At 42.8% G+C, this 22635-nt stretch overlaps 1 protein-coding gene across 2 annotated transcripts in view; it reads left to right on the top strand.

The window, feature by feature from the left end:
- PLCL1 (phospholipase C like 1 (inactive)) overlaps window positions 1-22635 on the top strand; it is a 346959-nt gene that overhangs the window by 7359 nt on the left and 316965 nt on the right. The window lies entirely within an intron of this gene.

Genomic DNA, 22635 nt, shown 5'->3' with positions numbered 1-22635 from the left:
ATTTGTATTTTTTTTTAAAAAAACAAGGTGATCTAGACAAATACTGCATTTTTGCTGATCTGTGGTAATAACCATCTTTGTAACAAGCAGAATGTAGGTTTTTGGTTTCTAGAGACTTCTTATGTCAAGTTGTATGGGGAGGTGATAATTTTTTTTGAAGCTTCTACATTTTTAAAACTTAATTTAGTATTAAAATTTGTATTTAACTATTCACTTTTAATATTACAAAATTTAAATATTACATAACAACACTTCTTGGCTTATCACATTGGATTATATTTTCATAGTCCAATTGGAATGTTTTGAAGTATTGTTTCCTGGAAACTTTTTAAAATTTCACTCAGGTTTGTAATGTCCCTTCCCCCCCCCCCATGTTGGAATTTCCCACAAAATTCCTTTCTGTTTTCAAGCGACTCTTGAAGTAACACATTTTCTAAATGAACTCCCACTATATGTTTGACACCTTAGATAAGTTTAGACGTGATGCAAAACCCATGAAGTCAAAGGAAATCTTTTGACAAACTTCAGTGAACCTTTTGTGAGGGCTTTAGAAATTGTATAAAATAGTACATTATGTAACAGTTTACTGTGAAATTATTTGTCCAGTGTTAATTGTTTAAGTAAATTTAATGTCAATTGACTGCATTTTGGAAATAGTTTAGCCCTTTTTCTTGTTGCTTCGACCACAGGCTGTATAGGTTGATATGGGTCACAGCACTATCCCTCAAAGTTGCCATCTATACAAGATCATGACTGAAATCATTTGAAGTTCTCCAACTAGCAGTTCTTCAGTTTAAACTTTTGAGAACTTGAGGAACGAATTTTCCTCCATAGGTTCCCAAGCAATAAAACTCAATCCATCTTGTGTTCTGCCAGAGCCTGAAATTATAGGTCTTCATCTTTTTGAATAAGTGTTTGCTTTACCTTGGGAGAAGATTGTGTAGGCTTTCCTGTTTGATGGATTTTCATGGTAGGAGAAGGCTGTTATTTACTGCCAATAATAATAATAACATGATGTTCGCAACACTGGTTGATTAATTTTTACTATCTGTAATGTGAACTAAAGGCATGCAATGTGGGTATAGTAAACTGTTTTAAAATAATATTTTACTGGAATGTTGGCACTGCTGGATAGAGCAGCAGCAGAAGTGTGTTTTTCAGTGTTTCTCAAATATGTTAAGCAGCAGTTACTAGCATGGTAAATTTTTGCATTTGAGTGAATCTGTAAAATTTTGTTCAGAATATTTCCTACAACAATATTTTATATGTTCTGTAGTTCAATGTTTATTAGTTCATTAGATCCTTCTGCAAAAGAAATGCTGGTTTAATGATATTTTTTTTATCCTCTACAGGAAATGTGAAAATATAGTCAATTACCATACAGCTAGTAATGCGTCTTTTGTGGTGAAACATTTAGCTAATCAAATTTTCACATCTTATTAACATTTTTTTTCTTTCCTGTATGCACCTGGTAGACATAATTTTCTGTAACGCCGTGATGTTTTGGATGTTATTACTAAGAAACAGAAAAAAGATAATTTAAATCTTTTGTACCTATCCTGTATTTTTTCCCTTACACTGTTCCCACACAGCCCAACTGCTAGATTTTTTTTTTTACATAGTTTTAAGCAACACTCCAGCTAGGTCAAAAGGTTAGTTAACTTCTGAAAAGGATTGCACTTTTTAAAGTAAAAAGCTTTTATAAAGGTATTCTATTCTCCATTTCATCACCAAAATAAGATTTGGGTATTTGCATTCAAAATCTTGTTTTTTAAATCTTTCAGTCTTGCAATCCTGTGTGAGAGAGAGAGAGTGTGGATTATTGTTTGTCAAGAACAATACATTCAAGGTAGAAAGATGGTGTACTTTCCCTAAAGCCTTTTAGTTTAGAAGTTAGTCATTGTTAAGTGTAATGAAACACATTTGTACCTCCTAAATATATAAAACAAGCTTATATGATTTACTTATGGTCACCAGTGATCTTGTAAATTTAAGAAGCTAAAAGGGTCATGGCTCTGATCCTTAAAACCATTAACAGACTTATTTACATAATCATTTGAAAGGTAAATTCACCTAAATATATCCCTGGTCTAGTGCCTTTTAAACTAATGGAGTTATAATAAAGATGAACTTGACCAATGTGTGCTGAATAAAGTTATTTGGACGTATCTAAAGTGCATCAACTTTTAAAATCTTATACCAGCAGGAGAATTTAAGCAATTCTGATTAAAAAAAAAAAAAAATATAACGGGCTTGTTTCTTCTCCCAGTGTAGCAACTCCGCTGAAGTCAGCGTATACACAGGTTTAACATTTTAGAAGAATTTTTAGTTTTTGAATGATCAAACAGTTGAACAGTTAATCAGGTTACAGATCTAAGAAATAGATCGGTGTTTGGTCAGATCTTAATCTGTGATTACATACTGTTTATTCCTATGTAATGATATCCAAACTTGTATTAATCCTGTTCCACAGTGGGCCAGCTGATTCTCAGGAGGTTAGGCCTAATGCTTCAGTGGTGTATGTTGGCTCTGAATGCAGATAATATGGGGAAAAATAAGGAAATCACAAACTCTGTGTTGTGAAACATAATTCATCTCATGTACAGCATGCTTTTCCCTCACTCAGACTCCAGTAGATTACTTAACTCCTAGAATGTAATAACCCCTGTTATAATCTCTGTTTCAGATAGTTTGTGACAAAACACAGCAGAATGGAAACTTCATAAAAACAGGTTGGTGCATGATGTGGCATATGGCTGGCACCCTGGCAATATAAACATAAAAATGTATACCATGTTTTTTGCCTTCTCTGGTATGCTTTTCTTTCTGTTGATGTGCCATCAAATATAATTGCTTTTCAAAAATCCTTTTCCACCTACCATCTTGGTGATACAGAATGTGACTTGACAGGGTTATATGACAGTCTTACTCTGTGACTTGATTTTTGGGGAGGTGTATGGTTTCTGTTTGGATCTGTTTTCTGAGAGGGAATAATATATCTGCTGATCTACTGGGATTCTGATCTTGTCTAATGATGCTTCAGATTATGCTATTTCTAATGTACCTTCAAGGTAACAAGTGCATGTTCTAGGATTACTGCAGGATAAACCAAAATTACAAAGGGGCATTAAAAAAAACAACAAAACAGTAGATGCAATTTATAAGCCATTCAGTTCTCATTTGCTCATACATGCTTCAGATTCATACCATGGAACACATACCTGTATTTTCTGTTGCATGCTTGGGCAGAGGTATAAAAGTGCATGTATCAAGCACAATATTTACAGCAAACAGATTTTGCTAGTTTTTACACATGCTTTATGCACAAGAATAATTACACTGAAGATAGAAGGCCCAGCAACATGTGTAAATTTAAGCATGTGCATGAGTAAAGAACCTGCAGACAGATACCATAAACCCTTACAGCAGGATAACCATTCAAACTGGGATAAAAATGCAGTGAAGTAAGTTTTACCAGCATAGGAGTTGTGTGCAAACAGGTTATTATTAGGATGACCATAGTTCCTGGATCGGCTTGGACAGCACTGGATTTTATAAACCAGCTCAGCATCCTGGGTGTTGGAGAGAATTTAAGCAAAATCCCAGATGAGTGGGAACCTGGGAGTTGTAGGGTTTGAGGTGTGTTTGTGCATGTGTGCGTGCGTGTAGCTGTCGGGACATGCTGGGGAGCATGGTGCCTTTGCTACCGGAGCCAGGGCTGCGGGCTGGGACCAGGTTGCTGGCTGGGCTGGGGGCTGACTTGTGGCTCCAACCTTACCTTGGTATCTGCAGCCGCATCCTGGCCATGCATCACCAGGCCACGCCAGCCACATCATAATCCTTACATGCAGGCCAGCTTGGCTGCGCCCTGCCTTAACAGGAGAGAGGGGCTGGGGACTGGGGCTGGCTACACCTGCCTGGCCTAGGGGTTATAGGTGCTGGGACAGGGCCAGAGCTGTGAGTCACAGAGCATGCACAGCAACCCCAGCCTAGGGTGACCACCCATCCCTAGTTGGGCAGGACAGTCCTGGAATGGGAACATCAAGTCCTGGTCCTGGACTGCAGGACTCCAGCATTTGTCCTGGATTTATGATGTTGTGTAGGGATTGGGAAATGGTGTGTTTCCCCTTGTAGGGTGGCCATATTCCAGCCTGCAAGGGGCTCTTTGAGAATGTTGGGATCAGGACATGGGGTGCCACGTGCATGTGTGCACCCACACATGTGCACGTGGCAGGGAAACATAGCTGGGCAGCATGGAGAGCAGCCTTCTGCAGGTAAGTCTATGGGGAGGGCCTGCACCAGTCACTCCACCATGGCGAGGTGCCCCCTGCCTGCCTGGCACCAGCGGCGTGGGTGGGGGCAGCGGTGTAGAGTTGTGCCCCCACTGCTGCTGGGTGGGCAGGGGGTATGCAGCCAGTGCCAGGCTCTTGGGGAAAAGGCAACAGGGTGGGGAGCCCCAAGCCTACACTGGGCAGCCAGCATCTGCCCTTGCTCTGCTTGACTCTGCACTGGCCATACTGTCAGTGGGGTGTGGTGGGGAGGGTGGAGAGAAGGGGAGGGGGACAGGTGGGCATGTGTCCTGCCTTTTCATTTTGAAAAGGTGTTCACCCTACCTCAACTTGGCCAGCACCCTGGCCCCAGGCCCGGCCCCAGCCTGCAGCCCCGACTGGTGAAAGAGGCACTGTGCTCCTGAAAACTGGCATACAGTGTTCTGGTGTACATGTGTGTTTGTGCCTGTGCACATGTACCCCTTGGCTTTTTTCCCCATCCCAGATTTCCTTAAAATAATTATGGTCACTCTAGTTATTACTAACTCCCTCCTCCTAGTGGTATGGCACAGAAATAACATTCTGTTATTTCAGAATAAGATACTTGTTCAGCTGCCCCAAATCCTGGTACACTTTACATTGCTATACAAAAAACAATGTAAACAATGTAGGAGTAAATGTGTCTAGGCCTCTAATTTACAATACATGTAGTACTAAGATAGCGTGTGTTGTTAAACTATTTATGTGGTTCCCATCTCTATAGCCTGAGTGCATAGATGAAATGGGGGGCCCTAAACTGAAGCAGTGGGTTTTAAAAAACACCACTTCAATTTAGGGCTGATTTAAACCTCCGTGTTGTGCAGACACCCCGCTGACTCAACTGCCTCTCGGGAGGGGAGGGCGAGCTGCTGGTGGGTGGAGCAGTCCCTGGGCTGCAGGGAGGGGGAGCAGGGCTGGTGTTTCCCTCCACAGCAGCAGCAGCCCCCGCACTAGGTGGCACATGCCTGCAGGCACCCAGCTTGGGTGGTCCCGGGGGGCACTGCAGCCACAGAGGCAAGCACTGGGCTCTCATAGCTCGGGCAGGCAGGCAGGCTCGGGGGGGCAGGGAAGATCAGGCTTGCCACTTTTCTTGGGTGAAGTCTGTTTTTGCAGGCTGCTGCCAGGCTGCCTGCAGGGTTTTCTGCAGAGCCGTGGAGCTGCATGGGGCCCGGTAAATCTCCAAGTCATTTAAGGCATGTTATGCTGCTGAATTTCCTACAGTAGCTGGAATTAATGCGCAATATGCTGCCAAGGTGTGCAAACACCGACCCCACTAAAGCGGTGCAAAAGTATTTAGCCTGCTTTAAAGTGTTGTGCACACACGCCTCTTGTTTCGTCTACACACGGCCTTATAGACATGTAGGAATTAATCCTCGCAAAACTCCAGTGATGCAGGGAAGCAGTAACATCTTCATTTTATATGTGAGAAAGCTGAAGCTCCCAGGGTGGCAGAACAAGCCAGTGGTAAAAGTGGGATTTCATTTTAAGGGCTTACTGAGTGTCCAGGAATATGCTTATGCCAGTAGATTGTACAGTAATGTTAGCAAAATGTCTGAACATTGGTCACAGGAGATTAAATATAGACTTCTTGGTGTTCATGAAGAATGCTTGCCTGACTGCATGGTATTGGGACCTAATGCAGAAGATACCCTACCCCTGCCTCCAAGAGCCACTGTCACTTAGAAGAAAAATGAAAACTTTCAAGATATGGTAAAAATTCCATTGTCCTAGTAATGCACAGATGTTCTGACTTCTTAAGTACGCAATCTCCATCTCTGGAAATTTTCAAGAGCAGGTTCTACAGACACTGGTTTGGGATAGTGTAGTTAGGGAAGATCCTGCCTTGAGCAGGGGGTTGGACCCAACCTTGTGAGGTGCCTTATATCCCTACTTTCCTATGATCCTACAGTCTTACTCTTTTAATCAGAACTGAACTTTGGGCCCTAAAAGCCACAGTTTTAAAATGAAGTCAGTGAATAGCTATAAATAGGAGCTGTTAAAATTCCGAGTACTTCTTGATAACATGAAGCTTTTTGTTTAGGTATGTAGAAGGAGAGGTAGGGGGTTGAGCAGTAAACATGCTTGGCAGATTTGTCTTATGTGAAAGAGCACAGCATGAAGTGGGACCAGTCTTTTTTGTTTTTTTTTTTTAATCACTTAAGCCTGGTTCTTAATTTTCCAGGGTATATTGTTCCAGCAGGAAATGCTGTTTATTTCCAGAACAGATAATGGAACTTTTTCCTCTGGTCAGAGTGCATTAAAACATAGCCTGGTAATTTAGCTGAGCAACTCTGGGGATCCAAATCAGAGCACCGATGGTGCCTTTTCAACAAGGCGTGTTAATCCTGCACTTTGGTTAAATTTGCATTCATTTTCTGTATGCATGCATAATCGGATTGTGCTTTAAGATGAATTTAGTCGTAGATGGATTCTGGCTTTTAAAGCTAGAAGCACAAATTAATGCAGTAATAAAGAGACTACAGTGATGGGAACCAGTTTAAGAACTTAGGGGAACACCAGTTGACTCAGACAATGTTCTGCCCACATTGCTAGTACAACAGGTAAGGTATTGAAATACACTGAAAGTAGTAATTAAGTGGAAGGTTAGGAAAAAAGGTATTCACGTAATGAGCAAATCTTATTTAGATAATTTAGGGTATTTGGATAAGAATATAGCTCTCTGAAATGGACTGGGGAAAGAGTGAGCGTATAATAAGAGCAGTTTGTGACTGGAAAAGAGAGATGTCAAGTATGAAGGTATTTTTGCCTTTTGTGGAAGAAGCTGTGGAACAGCCAACCATATCAGATGGAATTCACATCAGTACACAGTAGTAGAGGCTTTCTGCAGGGAGGGGCTTTGAGTGAAATATGTAACACAATTCTCCCTCTGTGGCAGGGGCTAGAGTGATTCCACAACCTTCTCTAACTTGTGACCTGGATCAAAGTCTGCAAATAACAGGTTAGATAGTCTGAAGTCACTGAATTTGTATAATCTGGTTGCCTTTGTGGCCTCCTTCAACCCACAGTGGTGCTCCATACAGTGCTGGCATTCAGTTCTTATGGAAATTTGCGTATGGCACAAAGTGACTGAAAACAGATCTTGCAAACTTTTTTTGGTATAGTAATCCTTCTGTCAGGTGAAAAGCCAGGTCTGTACCATCCATACACGTATCCTCAGTATAGAGCTGGTGTTCTGGTGTGGGTTGCAGGGTGGAAAATAGGAGCAGAGCATGACTGGGGCAATCGTATGCTTTGACAGTTCTCATCTGTTACAAGGTTCAATAGGGCTCTGTCCACAGTTGTCGTGTGTGTGTGTGTGTGTGTGTGTGTGTGTATATCACAGAGAGAGAGAGAGAGAGTCAGAAAGTCTTGATGAGGATGGTGGTCAAAATTAGTTTAAACTGGCTTTCAGCAAGCAAACATTCTCAGACCCTTACATAATGTTCTAGAATTGTAATGTGAAGTTGTCAGTGAGAAAATAAATGAAGAAAATACATACAAATTCTGCAAGTCCCAAGAAGCAGCAGAAGACCATGACTTTTTTTTTTAAATTGGCTATGATTGTGCCTCCCATTTCACGAACCTTCTGGGAAATTTCACATCTAACTCTGTGAAGCCTGTGTCAGTGAGGATGAGAGAAGGTGAAAACACTGACAGCCTGAAGGCTGCTCAAGGGCCATATACAATCCCAGTTACTCCTCTGTCCTTGTACAGTGGTTCTGGGATGAATTTCCTTTTCCTTGTGCTTACTCCAAGGCTATTAATCCTTTCTCTGACCCTGAGTTTCTCAATGAATTTCACACTAACAGAATTGTATTGCAGAGACATCTCGTATTGAACAAGAACTCATAATGTATGTCCAAGAAAACAAGATAATAGGTTAGGTGAATTCTAGTAGCTGTCCAAACTAAGCTGTCTGTTTTCTGTATAATAAGTTTAATTGTTGTACTATGTTTAGTTGGATACTTTTTTGGTTAGGTACATTGGTTGCAGAATGGAATATATATAATCTTCCAAAAAAGTAGATGGATTCCAACTTCTTGCATGGAATTCTGGGTTAAAGAAGGCTCTTCCTCTCATATGAAGGACAATGTAATTTGATTTTTCTTAGTACTTTTAATTTAATTTTGTAATGATCTTCATGGACATCTGATTAAAAATTACATTTCATTCAGCTAAAGTGACTGCCAATTTCTTGAAGATGGAGCTATCAAGGGAGAGCTCTATAAAAGAATTACTCTAAGATCTTTTCTTTTTTCCAAATGTAATTATGTACAAGCCTTATTAAATTAATGTAACCAATGTACTAGATAAAAGTTAATAGTTAAAATTATGCTTAATGGATATATGACAACTTCTAGGCTATCCATTATACTTTATTTATATTTGGTAAAAAATATCTGGATATTGGCTGGAAGACAGACACTGGAATTTCACAAGCTTATACAAAAAGGCTTTTATATTGTGTGAGAGATGGAGCCAATCCTAAATGCTATATGGCAGTCACACATGAAGGCTATAAAATTGGATCCTCACTCTGTAAGTAACATCTACATTCTTAGATCATTGCTGTGAATATATATTTGCTATAGGAAATTTTTATGGAAGTTTCTCACAACAGCTCCTAAGAACTTAAAATGGTTTTTAAGTTACTATGACAATCTTGTTTCAAGCTGAATGAGGTTTGTTGGGTTTGCCTGTATTTCTTTAAATCTAAGCAACATTGGATGCAAATAATAGATTTTGGAACACTGTTTTCAGAAAATATATTGTTAAACAATATTTTATAATATAAACATGAAGAAAATGGGGAGAGAAAAGCTAACAATCTGATAAACAGTAATATTTTATAAAGCAAATATATTTATCTTTTTTTTTTTTTTGTTTGCCAAGCACTGACTGTGTGTTTGAGGCTGTACAGGATTGGAATAAACAAATCCATTTTTATGACTCCCATTGTGTTTAATTGCATTTTTATGGATACAGTCACGATACTTTTACATGCAACTGTGGATTTATTCACGTGCACTTAGTTTTGCAAATAGGTTAGGCAGTGGATCTGTATAGGATGATTTATTTGTATCAGGATTATCTTGCCTCAAGCAGGTTTGGACTAGATCACCTGTGGAGGTCCCTACCAGCAGTACTTTTCTATGACACTTAACTCAGTTATACCAAGATAACGGGTGTAAGCTGTAGCTTTGTTGATCTAAGGACATAGGCAGACAAGGTTTTATGGGTGAATCTGATATCTTTTATAAGACCAACTTAAATAGTTGGAAAAAATTAGCAAGCTTTTGGGTTTAAAAACCCTTTGTCAGACTGAGGAAGTCTCTGCAGTTGGTGTGTGCTCTTCCTGGATGCTCTTCCCCAGGTACCTGTCCACTATTAAACTGTTACATTCATTCCCCTTCTCCATGCCCCAGACTGTCTCTCACCCACTAACTTCTCAATTTATATTTTCACTGACTGCCTGTCTTGCATGCATACCAGCCCATCCTCTTGCTTCTTTACTATTCATTGTATCCAGGAGGAGCACACATCAACTGCAGAGACTTCCTCAGCCTGACAAAGGGTTTTTAAACCCAAAAGCCTGCTAAAAATTGTTTTCCAACTGTTTTAAGTTGGTCTAATAAAAAAGATATCAGATTCACCCAAAGAACCTTGTCTGTTATACCAAGATGGCTCTTATGTCAGAAAAGCAGTAGTGGTCTGACTCAAAGTTGCCTTACTGTTGACTTCAGTAGTCTGTGGGTTACACATAAATGGAGTTACAATACTCAGAATTACAAGAATATAAGCTGAATGTCAACATCTGCATTTATTTCAGTGTAACTCAGAGCTAAATTTGATAGCTAGTAGTTGATTGCAAAGATCATTAGTTCAAAATGCAACTGCTCCCCATTTTTTAAACGTTTGTTTATTTATTATTCAATTGACCAATAAAATGTGAAAGACTAATTTTATAGTACAAAAATAGGGAAATCAAAGCTTATAGTTTTCACTGCAAACTAACTAGACTATATTGCATGGGCTTTTAGGGTTAAAATCCCTCTGCTGTGTTTATGTAAGGCCTGATCTAAACACAAAATTGAAATGGAGATATTCTTGATAAACTAATTTAAAATTATAAGATAAACTTGGAGACAGTGAAAACCCTCTGTGAACATGTCAGCTTAAAACCTTGTATGTTTACGAACATTAAGTGGAGAAGAGAAAGTGTAGGCCCTTTCTTCTTTCTGTGTAAGTAGTCATGGAATTGCTTTTTGATTGTTAAGAAGTGTGGCCAGCAAATGGAATGTGGGTCGCTATATCCTCAAATAACTTGGTCTACTGGAAGAGGGCTGTGTATGACCTTAGGGACTCAGGACAGACATTACACACAAACCAGTTTAAGTGATCAGAAACTGGTTTAAACCTATAACAGAACAGATGTTCAGTGCATACAAACCAGTTTGAAAACGGCTGAAACTGAGATGAACCTATCTGAATGTAGTATCAGACTTAACTAATTTGGCTTAAACCAGTTTAGGCAATGTCTGTCCCAGACCCCTTGCTAGTTTAAGATAAATCAGAGTCCCACAGCATCCCGGCATGCTCTCTGGGCTGGGTGGGCTCTGCTGCACAGCAGGGCTGCCCTCTTCCCTCTGCTCCGTGGCTGCAGCTTGGCACAGACTTGCAGGCATAGCAGGATTTGCTGGCTTCCCCTTGCCCCCTGCTGCTTAAACAGAGATCCCTTTCTCCTCTGCTGCATCAGGGACCATAGCCAGCATGTGGTATGCTAGCTAATGCCGAGAGGTGTCTGTGTATGAGTCTCTCTCCAGTTTCACTAGGACAGGCAGACAGTGAGTGCTTAGAGCTATTTGGAGCTAATCAACAGGTTAGCTGGTAAGCTGTTTAAGAAGTTTGAAGTAATGTGGAAAGAGGCTATTGTTTTACTAATTGGGTGATAAAGACTGTTATCAGCCCCCCTTCTCTTCTGCTGGCTTCCTTGTCTGTCAGTTTGCTGCCGACAGTATGACGAATCAGGGAGGGAAATTAAAAAGCTCTGTATCAACAGATGTGTGCACAGCATGCCCCACCCTTGCCTCAGAGTGCTAGCCTGGGGCTGGGGGCTGGCAACACTTTTGCCCCTTGAGCAGTGAGCGGGGGAAGGTCTGGGATGATGCAGGCAGACATCCCTCATCAGAGAGTCCTGCTGGGGCCTGGCTGTGCTCCCTTCAGCTCAGCTCTCTGTAGAAGGGGTGAGAGGGCTGCTGTAGTGCCCCCGGGCTTCTAGCCTGAGTCACTGCAGGCATGTGCCAGAATTTCCTCAGTCCTGAGAGAATCTCTGTCCAGTTTCAAACCAGTTCAGCCTAGTCAGGTTAGACTAACCTGCAAAAATTGAATCAATTCAGGCTTTTTGAATGTCTGTCCCTACCCAGGCAGTTTTGGCAGCCAGCAGCAAACCATATTCTACTGCTGGTCAGTGTGTACTTGTTTCCTGAGTGTACGCCTCATTGCATTGCGGTAACCCACAGTCAAACAACTTTGCTTGTGCCACTAAGATTAATTATATAGAGAACTTTAAGGTTAGCATTGCTGTTTATACTCACATTGTTGCCTGTTGTTGCCTTGGAGTAGGATTTAACCAACAGTATATTAAAGTAGCAAAGTGATGTAAAATCCATACTGAAAGTCTTTACTCTGCTCAGGAAGTGCTGAGCATGTGATGTTATTACTGACTTGAGAGATGTGGAAGAAGAGTACCTAGGATGACTAGGTATTGATCCAGGATTTGGTCTATAGAAAATGCAACATGTCCAGCTCATACATGTGATAATGTGCGTGAACCATACTTTAAACTTCCTGATTTGTGTGTGTAATGTCATCCAGCTATACCATTGTATTTAATGTAACATTTTGCAAGTACATATCTTAAAATATTTTAATGAAGGCCACTTTCTAGAGCATTTTGTTTACAGTCATTTTCATTTTTTTTCCCATTACAGGCTGTGAATTGTGGTTTGGCTTTAATATTATATACTACTGTGAGATGATTATGCTTCAGTAAACTAATTAATGTGGAATTCTAGAATGGAAATCTGGACGGGGGATGATATGAAATAGGATAATATTGTACAATATCATGTTTTTTTGTACTTCTGATTACTTGCTGTTTATTTAGTGATCATTGCCTGTCTGTAGACTTACTCTTACTCTGGTAACAGCTGTTAGAGGTTTGGTACTTTTTGTCCGTCTTCCAGGTAGATTCTGCAGTTACCACCACTGGTACTTTGCCATGCTATGTTAGCTGCGAGGGCTTTAGCACCTGGTGTGGGGAATTTGTGTTTTGGGGAACATTCAAAATATTAGTCATCCAAGGCTAGATCTGTAGCTGTGGTGAGTGAATAGATCGTTTCTGTATAGGTATACAGTTTTTAAATGTGTCCAACATGTTTTGCTTCAATTGCTAGTATCTTAACTTTCTTCTAGAAAAGGCAAGGGTAGGTTGTGAACATTTAATGGACTACAAACAGCAGAAATGTTAATATCCTTGTGAAATGGCTTGAGTTGGCTGTGCACATTAGGCTTTCAGACTGGCCATTAATGTCAGTAAAGAAACAGCAGATGCCTGTTTGAAGCGATGATTTGGTGATCAAAAGCAATAAAATAATCCAGACAAGGCATGAGGGAAAGATTGCTGACTTTTTTGCAAGTGATTGTTTAACTTTAAAGATAAGTTTCAGTGTGTGTTTCATGATGATAATGATTGTTTCTCTCACTGATTTGCTTTATATTACAATCCTTGCTTAGTCTTATTTGTGCTGTATAATGCATCAGAGGTTTGCAACTGTCTCTGAAAGTCACTTCCTATGCCTTGCTGATTAATTGCATCATGAGATATGTCAAGGGATTTGTAGCTTGCTCAAACAAAACTTTGTTTTATACTTTTGTCTGGGTGCCATCATTACCTAAGGCAGCATCCCATTCCAATCTGAGTTAAGTGGAATGAAAGAAAAAAACAAGGCTTGCCAGACAAATATAACTAGCAGGCATTTAAAGTGATGGAGGGAAGCTGTAGCAACATTTCCTGCCCCGACCATGAAAGTCCACATGTGTTGCCAGTTTGCTTGTGGCTTTCCAGGTTGGAGGGGGAATGTGTAGCCAGAAAGGAAGGGGGAGCTGGAGGGGAACTGATCTGTGCAGCGGACTCCTGTATTTATCTGTGGCGATTTCTGCTAGAGATTTCTAAAATCTGCTTGTGGCTAAAAGCGGGAATGTACTTTTTTTGAATAAAGGCAGAAACATGGGCAAGAATAAAGTGGCAACGTGACTCTTCAGGGAATTTCAAATGTAAAGGAAAGAAGATTGAGGTGACAGAGCTAAGGGCCTGGGTAGATGCCTTAAGATCTGTGTGATTTTTTTTTTCTTTTTTTTTTTCCCATGGGTCTTGGTAAGTCTGTTCATTTAGACTCTATTTCTACTGGTAGACCTGGAAAATCTTTCTCTGGTAGGGAAGATATACCACTAACACAAGTTTAAACTTTGGAATTACTGAGCAATTTTTCTCTCTTCGTAAGTTTTTTTTCTACTGGAGGGGATTATTCAAGCCCAAAGCATTCACATAGAAATCAGTTTTATCCTAATAAGACCAATTCTTCCTGCTTTGTCCCCTTAATGAAGCCATCAGTCAGTGGTCACAAAAAGGATGGTGTCCTCACTGAATCAGGAAGTCACCCTGGCTTGAGTGTGAAGGACAACATCTTCTCTCTGGGGCACTAGATATTCTAATGTGCAGTAATAGTGGGAAAAATCCTGCCTAGTGATGTAAGGTTTTGATTGAAATATTTCTGATTTTTGCCAGACTATGGAAGTGGTTCTTTAAATAGCTGCTTTATCTTATTTTACAAATACTCCTATTTTTGTCTATTTTAATAGTCTTATCTGGGCATAAAAATAGAATATTCCATGTTTGTTAAAAAGACGGGGTCAGTAGTTGATCTGCAAGGATCATTAATTATATTGCAAAGAAGAAGAATAACAATAAGTTAGGTCAAATATATAGGAATGAAATCCTGGCTGTATTGATGCTAATTGGAAAGTTCTTGATGTCTTCAGTGGGACTGAGGCACGATGTCACCTTTTGGTACTGAAAAAATGGTCCTGGGCTAGGACCATGGGGCAGATTTTCAGTTGGTGTCCAAAGAGCTGTTAAAATTGACATCGTGTAAGGGTCTGTCCCAGGTTTTCCTTTGCATCCATGTTTACAAAGGATTCTCAAGAAAGTTAAGTCAAATCACATAAAGGTGTGAAATCAAAGCACATGCATTTAAGCACATTAAACACTCACGTGGAAGCTCCTGCTGGGATGTAAATTAGCCTTTAAGTTTGCTATCACTTACTTTGTCCTTTTTTAAATACGTAGGGGGTAAAAAGAAGGTCCCGGGTAATGTGGGGCCCTTGCAGGACGCCATGGGAAACTTGGTCGTCACACCAGACAGCAAACCTAACATGTTTAACGATTTCTTTGCCTCCGTCTTCCTAAGTAGGGACCAGAACAGCCACCTCCCTGCTGAGCCCCCTTCGGGCCCCAGGGGAGGCACACCTGGGCCACGGGTTAGCGAGGATTTAGTTAGGGAGCTTCTGGAGGGTTTGGACGTATTCAAGTCAGCTGGCCCGGGTGATCTCCACCCTAGAGTTCTAAAGGAACTGGCCAAGGTCATTGCAAGTCCCCTGGCACAACTTTATGAGCACTCGTGGTGCTCTGGTGAGGTACCGGAGGACTGGAAGAGGGCCAACGTGGTCCCCATCTTCAAAAAAGGCAGGAAGGAGGACCCAGGAAACTATAGGCCGGTTAGTCTCACCTCAATCCTAGGCAAGCTGTTCGAGAAAATTATGCTGACACACATCCAGGAGGGGCCAGCAGGGGACTGCATGCTTAGGGGCAACCAACATGGGTTCATCAGTGGCAGGTCCTGTCAGACCAACCTGGTGGCCTTTTATGATCAGATCACCAGATCATTAGATGCAGGGGTGGCAGTGGATATAGCCTTCCTGGACTTCCGGAAGGCTTTTGACACTGTCTCTCACCCTGTTCTCATTAAGAAACTGAGGGGCTGTGGTGTAGACACCCACACAGTCAAATGGGTTGCCAACTGGCTGGAGGGCCGCACCCAGAGGGTGGTAGTGGATGGGTCCTTCTCAACCTGGAAGGACGTGGGCAGTGGGGTTCCGCAGGGCTCAGTCCTTGGGCCCACACTGTTCAACATCTTCACCAGCGATTTGGATGAGGGGGTAAAAAGCACCCTGTTCAAATTTGCTGATGACACTAAGATGTGGGGGGACGTGGGCACACTGGAAGGATGCAACAGGCTACAATCAGACCTAGACAGGTTACAAGGGTGGGTGGACGAGAATAGGATGGGTTTTAACACAGACAAGTGCAAGGTGATGAACCTTGGGAGGAACAACCGGCACCATACCTACAGTTTAGGGAACTCCCCTCTTGTCAGCACGGAGGTGGAAAGGGATCTGGGGGTCATCATTGACTCCTAGATGAACATGGGCTGGCAGTGTGGGGAGGCAGTAAGGAAGGCCAACCGCACCTTGGCATGTATCCACAGATGCATCTCAAGTAGGTCCAAGGAGGTGATCCTCCCCCTCTATGCGGCACTGGTCAGGCCGCAGCTGGAGTACTGCGTCTAATTCTGGGTGCCACACTTCAGGAGGGATGTCGACAGCATGGAGAGGGTCCAGAGGAGGGCCACTCGCATGATCAGGGGACAGCAGGGCTGGCCCTATGAGGAGAGGCTACGGGACCTGAACCTGTTCAGCCTCCAAAAGAGAAGGCTGAGGGGGGATCTTGTGGCCTGTTATAAACTAGTCAGGGGGGATCAGCAGGCATTGGAGGAGTCACTGTTTCCCCGAGCACCGCCAGGAGTGACCAGGAATAACGGTCACAAGCTGGCAGAGGGTAGGTTTAGGGTAGATATCAGGAGGCGCTACTTCACAGTCAGGGCGGCTAGGGTCTGGAACCAGCTTCCAAGAGAAGTGGTGCAGGCGCCTACCTGGGGGTGTTTAAGAGGAGGTTGGATGCACATCTTGCCGGGGTCGTTTGACCCCAGTATTCTTTCCTGCCATGGCAGGGGGTCGGACTAGATGATCTGCTCAGGTCCCTTCCGACCCTAGAAACTATGAAACTATGAAACTTATGTCCAGATGGGGATCTAGCACACTTTATTTTATACACATTGGATGTGTCTAGACGAGTGCACATGTGCCTCTTGTGGAGTCTCAAAGCAGTCTGAGATGCTGCAAGAGGCATGCTGAGAACAAAATGTTCCCTGCATATTTGCAGTGTGGGCTCCAAATCTGATACCTGGAAATCCATGTATTTAAAAAAACCCCCACAAAACAAACCTGCAGGAAAAAGTAGTGGGGCAAGGCACGCTCCTGCAGCATGCCTTGAAGCAACCAGAGGCAGGGTCCTCCAAAGAGATGCTCTGGCAGGTGGCCAGAGCATCTCTATGGCTGTCCCTCACCCCAGTGCTCCAGCACACTGCCTCAGTGCGCAGGGCAAACGGAAGTGGTGCAGGCTGCAGCGTGACTAGGACCCGGATTGTGTCCCAGGTAAGAAGGGACTGGAAGGGGGCTGTGTGTGGGTAGTGGGCTGTTTGGGAGGGGTGGGTCCTCTGCCTGCCCCCTGCACAGCTCAGCTTCCCTGCAGCAGCCATTGGGGTGCTCAGGGCCTTCCTGACAGAGTGTCCCTGTGGCACAGGGCAGCGTGGCACAGCCCTGGCCACCTGGCACCTGGTGTTGCCTGTACCACATAGCATGGGCCCAGTCTCGGGCTGTGCACCTTTAGGCAGGACGTGGCCACTCTGGCTGTAACCCAGGGTCTCACCACCGCTTGCAGGGGCCTTGTGTGAGGGCCATGCTGGGTCCTGCCTCCATGGAACCAGTCTGGCCGAACAGCGCATGGGACACTTGGAGGCAGAACTTGGCTGGGCCTGATGCTTAGAGGGGCTATGCAGTGCTGGGATCCCGGGTGACAACAAGAGTGGTCTGGTTCTGCCCGAAGGTGCATGGCCCTGGGCTGGACCTGTGACATGTGGGACAGGCAGTGCTGGGTCAGAGGTGGCTGGGGCAGCACTGTGCTGGGGAGGGGGGTTCTGCCAGCAGCAGAGCCCTGAGTGCCCCACAGCAGCTACTGCTGTGGTGGGGGCTGTTGGTCAGCTGTACAGGGGGCTTTATGCCCTGCAGGGGGTCAAGAGACCCACCCCTCCTGAGCAGTCCCCCTCCAAACCACCCTACAAACCCCTTACGCACATACTTAGCCACAAACCCCTGCACAAGCCCCATTTTCCCCCCCCATCCCATTCTCACCCCCACAAACTCTACACTGTACAGGTGGCAGCAGGTCCAGCCAGGTTAGGGCTGCTTCAACAGTCCAGCTGGAACAAGAGGTAGTGTCCTCACATACCACCTGGCTGGGCCTCAGAAGCTCCTGACTATTTGTATTACCCAATTATTATGGGCCCTGAGGCCCACGCGGCTAACTAATAGCCCTATTGTATAGGGCCAATGGATGGATGACACAAAATACTTGGGACAACTAATGAAAAAACCAGGACAGGAGTGTTGTGTGGGTCAAAGTGTCAAAATGGCAAAATAAGTGCGCCTGAGGGGGACACGGAGCAAAGCCCCCTGGGCTGCACCCACTGGTCCTCAAAGGCATCCAAGGAGCTGGTAAATGCTGCCCACTGGTGCTCTGCTCAGAAACACGTACAGATAAGTGAGGAAAGCAGCCCCGCAGTCTGTGGGCACCTTCCCAGCCAAAGCCTCCTTCTTTGTCAAGTACAGGGCCCACTTGACCAGGGACAAGAGGAAATGACTAGGAGGTTACAGGACTTGGTGGGGCTGCAGATGGGGTGACCAAAAACAAAAAGGTGGGGAGCGAAATTCAACCAGAACCTCAAGAGGAGGTTGTGGAGGTGGAGGGGCGGCAGCGTACTGCGCTCAAGGGTCATATGTGCCAGGGTCTCCCTCTGCCCTTAGAAGGGGCTGGAGACCAGGGTGTCCGTGAAGCTTGCCACATATGCGCCTGTGGTGATGGCTCCATGGAGGAGCTGCCAGCTGAGGTCCCCAGTGGCTTGTGGGATGACCTCAGAGTTCCTGAGGGCAAGTAACCTTGAGCTGCTTGCCAGGGCAGCTTTTTATACTGCTGGGGCCAGCACAGTTGCTGATCCCAGGCTCTAGCTCCCACTGGCTGAAGATCCAGGAGGAGCTGGGAAGGGTCAGTTTGCCCCAAGTGGCACAATTTGCCCCACACCAAAGTGCATGTTCAGGCATGTGTGTTGAGGCAAAAATCTCCAGCACAAATTTGTGTCACTCCTGTTTGAGCTGCTACAAGCGCACGTGCCTGCATGTGTGGATGCACCCATTGACTCTACTCCATTAGTAGGCTTGCCTTAAATCATCTGAGTGTTCCCATGTAAATAATTCCTGTAAAATCCCATGTAAAATGGGACCAAGAATCTGACTGTGGTAACCTTGAAGCACTGCCACATTAGAAACATGAAATAACAATAAGCAGAAATGGTTGATTGATGCAATAAGCCTTGAGCTCCTAATTCCATAATTGTTGCCCTAATAAGTGGCATTTTTGTATAAATATTAATTTGTTTAAAGTATTCATTAATTATGATTTGCAATACATTGAGTCTAATACAATTTTTTCCCCAAATAGTGCCTTTCCCTAATAAACTGAATTTAAGTGTAGAAACTGCCACTGTCATCTATGATTTGCTTATATAATTCAAATTGTAGTTACTGTTTACATGATATACCTGTGTTATTGCTGTAGCTATTGCATTATGTTTTTATTCATTTGATTTTTAATATCCTATGTTAAAGCAGTGTTAAGGCTTAGAATTTAAGGGTATAAAAGGAATTTAGCATTAAAGTTTCTATGTACATATGTTCAAAAGGGAGGGCAGGACTTAATGAGTTGCTCAACATTAGCATAACCTTATACTTTGGGCTAAGTGCAGACAATTGAAAAGCCTGAGGCTGAATCAATTTAATCTTTGCAGGTTAGTCTAAGCTATGTAGAATGAACTGTTTTAAATAAGTGAACAGGTGTTCACTTTTGATTCTGGAAATGTACCACATACCTGCAGTGGCTCAGGCCAGAAGCTGGGTGCACATTCCTCCCTGCTGGGCTGGGACAGACAGCTTGGGTGAAACTAGCTTGCCCACCCTGTGAGGGAGGGGTTTGTGGGGGAGGTGCAAATCATCTAAGGATGCTGCGGTACTGTGAACTGACTTAAATCAGGAGGGGATCTGGGACAGAAGTTCAGTGAACCAATTTAATCTTAAATCAGTTGAGTCTAATACTACATCCGTCTGGACTTATCTGAAACTGGTTTCGGCCATTTTGAAAGTGGTTTATGTGCATTGAACTTATGGTGTTTTACAGATTCGACCTAGTTTCAGATCACTTATACCAGCTTATGTGAACTTACGTCTGTGGTAGAGAAGTCTGTGGTAGACAACAAATAAGAGTGTTTGCTTTTGAAAGTCCCAGTTAAAGAATTTAAAGTCCTACTGTGCAATACAACGCAGTTTTAGTTTCTTTGTACAAGCTATCTCCCAAGAGAATGCAGATGCAAAGCTCAAATAAAAAAATAGTAGTGGGAGTAGGAAATGAAAAGGCACGGGCAAGGCAGCAAAGATGTTTTCTGCTGAGAGAAAAGGAAGACTGGGAGGTGGAGAGAGACTAGATTCTGAAGAGGAGACAGCTCTTGCACCATCAGATATAAGCAGAATAATCAAAATATTGGTTCTGTCTCTGTTTCTTCTCTTTTTTCTTGGAGATGCTGCCTAGAATCTCACTGAAGTTTTGTCTGTGTTTTCTAACCTAATGTCTGTAGCTACATTCTATATAGTCTTTCACAGCTGGGCATAATCCTGTCCGTAAATCCTTGTGGCTGGGGAGAGTCAACACTCTAATAAAAATTCCATTTGGTGACGTTAATGGGATGTAAACATGCTAATCACAAGTGTAACAAATATTGCTTGTGTGACAAATTGTTACTTACTTTGATAGCAGCAAATAGTTTTAATGTTTAGCAAGAATGTCTTCAGCTGTGTTTCTAGGAAAGGTGCTTCCTTTTGTGTAAGGGTATTTTATTTCTCCATCTCAATTAACAGGAATACCAATCAGTATTCAATGGCTGCCACCACATCTCAGTGGACTGTATATTGAAACTCATAGCATTCAAGATTTTTATTTTTTCAGGCTGATAGAAATCCAGGGGAAAATGAATATTCCTTCCTTTTCAGTGGAATAACTTTTCTCTAGCTTCATTGTTCTGTACAATTTCAGTGAAGTCAGTTACTGGAAATAACTTTCCTTTTGGCAGAGCCAAAAGCTTTTCACCTTATGATTCTGTTAACTCTTTTGGAATCTCTATTCTCAATTGAATTGAATACATTCTTGCTAGACTTTCCTATTACTCTGGAATTATTTTATAGTGCAGTGGCACTATTCAGGTGGGCCGTAAAAGGAATGTGTCAGATCTCCTGCTGGAATCTTAATTTCCTAGCTTCTCAGAAGCTTTCAGTTCTGTGAACTAAACCAAAACAACTATCTCTAAGGGTACTGACAGAAATGATATTTGTTGTGCAATTAGCCCCTGAAAGTGCTCTACAGTCATGCCCTGACAGAAGCACACGGCTCTAGAGCACTTTAAAAGTGTGTAATCACGGGACAAATTAACCTTCATTTAAATGAAGGAAGCGGAGCACCTTCATTTAACTTCTGTTTGTCCCCATGCATGAGCCCAATCAACTCCCTCCCCACCCCCAAAGTGCAGGCTGAGTAAGCCCTGGAGAAGGATCCCTCCCCTGCCTTTTCCCTTTCCCATCCTGAAGACAGCACTGGAGGTGGCAGGAGCAGGGCAAGGTAGGGGAGAGAGGCTGCAGATGCACAGTATCTCTCAGGTGGATCAGCTCCAAAGTCGAATTCAATAACCCTTGACCAAACAGTGAATGTCTGTTGGGTCAGGGGGTCACTGTAACTAATGGCACTTCCTGTGAAGTGCCTTGAGTTATAGTGGGGACCTGCATGTATGTCAGTACCCTACGTGGTTCATTTGGGATTTGATTCTACTTCCTTGGGTCTTAGATAGTCAGCTAATACATCACTTTTAACTAGCTTTGATATGAAGGATTCTGCGACCAAAATAAACTAAACGATCACTTTCTGTGATTCACGTATTTCTGCATGCGTGCTCAAACCCAACTGAAGGAAAACTGGCATTGCAGGAGGAAAAGAGAAATAGAATATGTATAGTCTTAAAGTTAATTCCCCAAATCAAGACTTGTTATTGCAGTAGGTTGAATTAGACCTGCTATCAGTCTCATTTGGACATGAAGTATCCTGATGGGTACTGTGACTTGAGTTTAAAAAATACTAGCTACATACCCCTAAGAGCTATCACACAGCAAGCAAAATGCTGAGAGCAGAGCTGGTTGAGACATTTTGTAAAAAATAAATTTGCATAAAAATGTACTCTTTCGTTAAAGGAGCCAAAATGTTTTGCGAAGATGCATCAGTCTCAGAGTTTTTGAAGAGATTTCTGAAGCTTTTTTTGATGCCATTTCATTTTGTGAAAATATTCAAACTTTTTTGTTTTTGCTGAATGAAGACCAGAGTTGAAGCCTCAAAAGTTTCCACTGTATCTTTGCTGCAGTAATTATCTGGGAGTGGTTGGTGGCCTATCTTCTTTTCTGAAAGTTTACTTATGACTCTCAGGACCTTCACAAGAGTGAGAACAACACATTTGCATGTGAAGTGTGCGGAGAAAAAAAATGAGTAGAATTTAGTGAGGCAATGAAAAGAAAAATGTTAAGGGAAAAGAAAATAAAGAAGTGTCTCCTTGAGGAGAGGAAAGGGCTTATTGTTCTCCCTTAAAGATTCCACAGCATAGGTGAACAGCCCTACTGATTAATTCTTGAACACCCTGGCTAAGGACTATTAGGGCTCTCCCAAGAAAACAGCTTAAGGTAGGTAGAAGTTTGGTGAGGTAGGGGGAGACTTGTGCTGGGCTGAAGAATTGTGGGTGTTGGGATATTCTATTCTTCTCTGCAAGCACATGAACCCTTCTATACTAAGGGATTTAGGAGCACCCAGAGGTTGGGGATGAAATTTATTTGTTACCGTGTTGACAGTTCAACACATTAACACACATGGTTTAGAGATGGAAGTGATTTGTATACACTGAATAAAAGAACTGGGTCAGAGAGCCTGTAAGTGATTGAGGAAACACCCTGCAGACTT

Source organism: Crocodylus siamensis, chromosome 4 (assembly GCF_052110815.1).
Source record: "Crocodylus siamensis isolate JL-2025a chromosome 4, ASM5211081v1, whole genome shotgun sequence".
Classification (NCBI taxonomy): Eukaryota; Metazoa; Chordata; order Crocodylia; family Crocodylidae; genus Crocodylus; species Crocodylus siamensis.
This window is presented reverse-complemented; position numbering and strand designations above follow the sequence as displayed.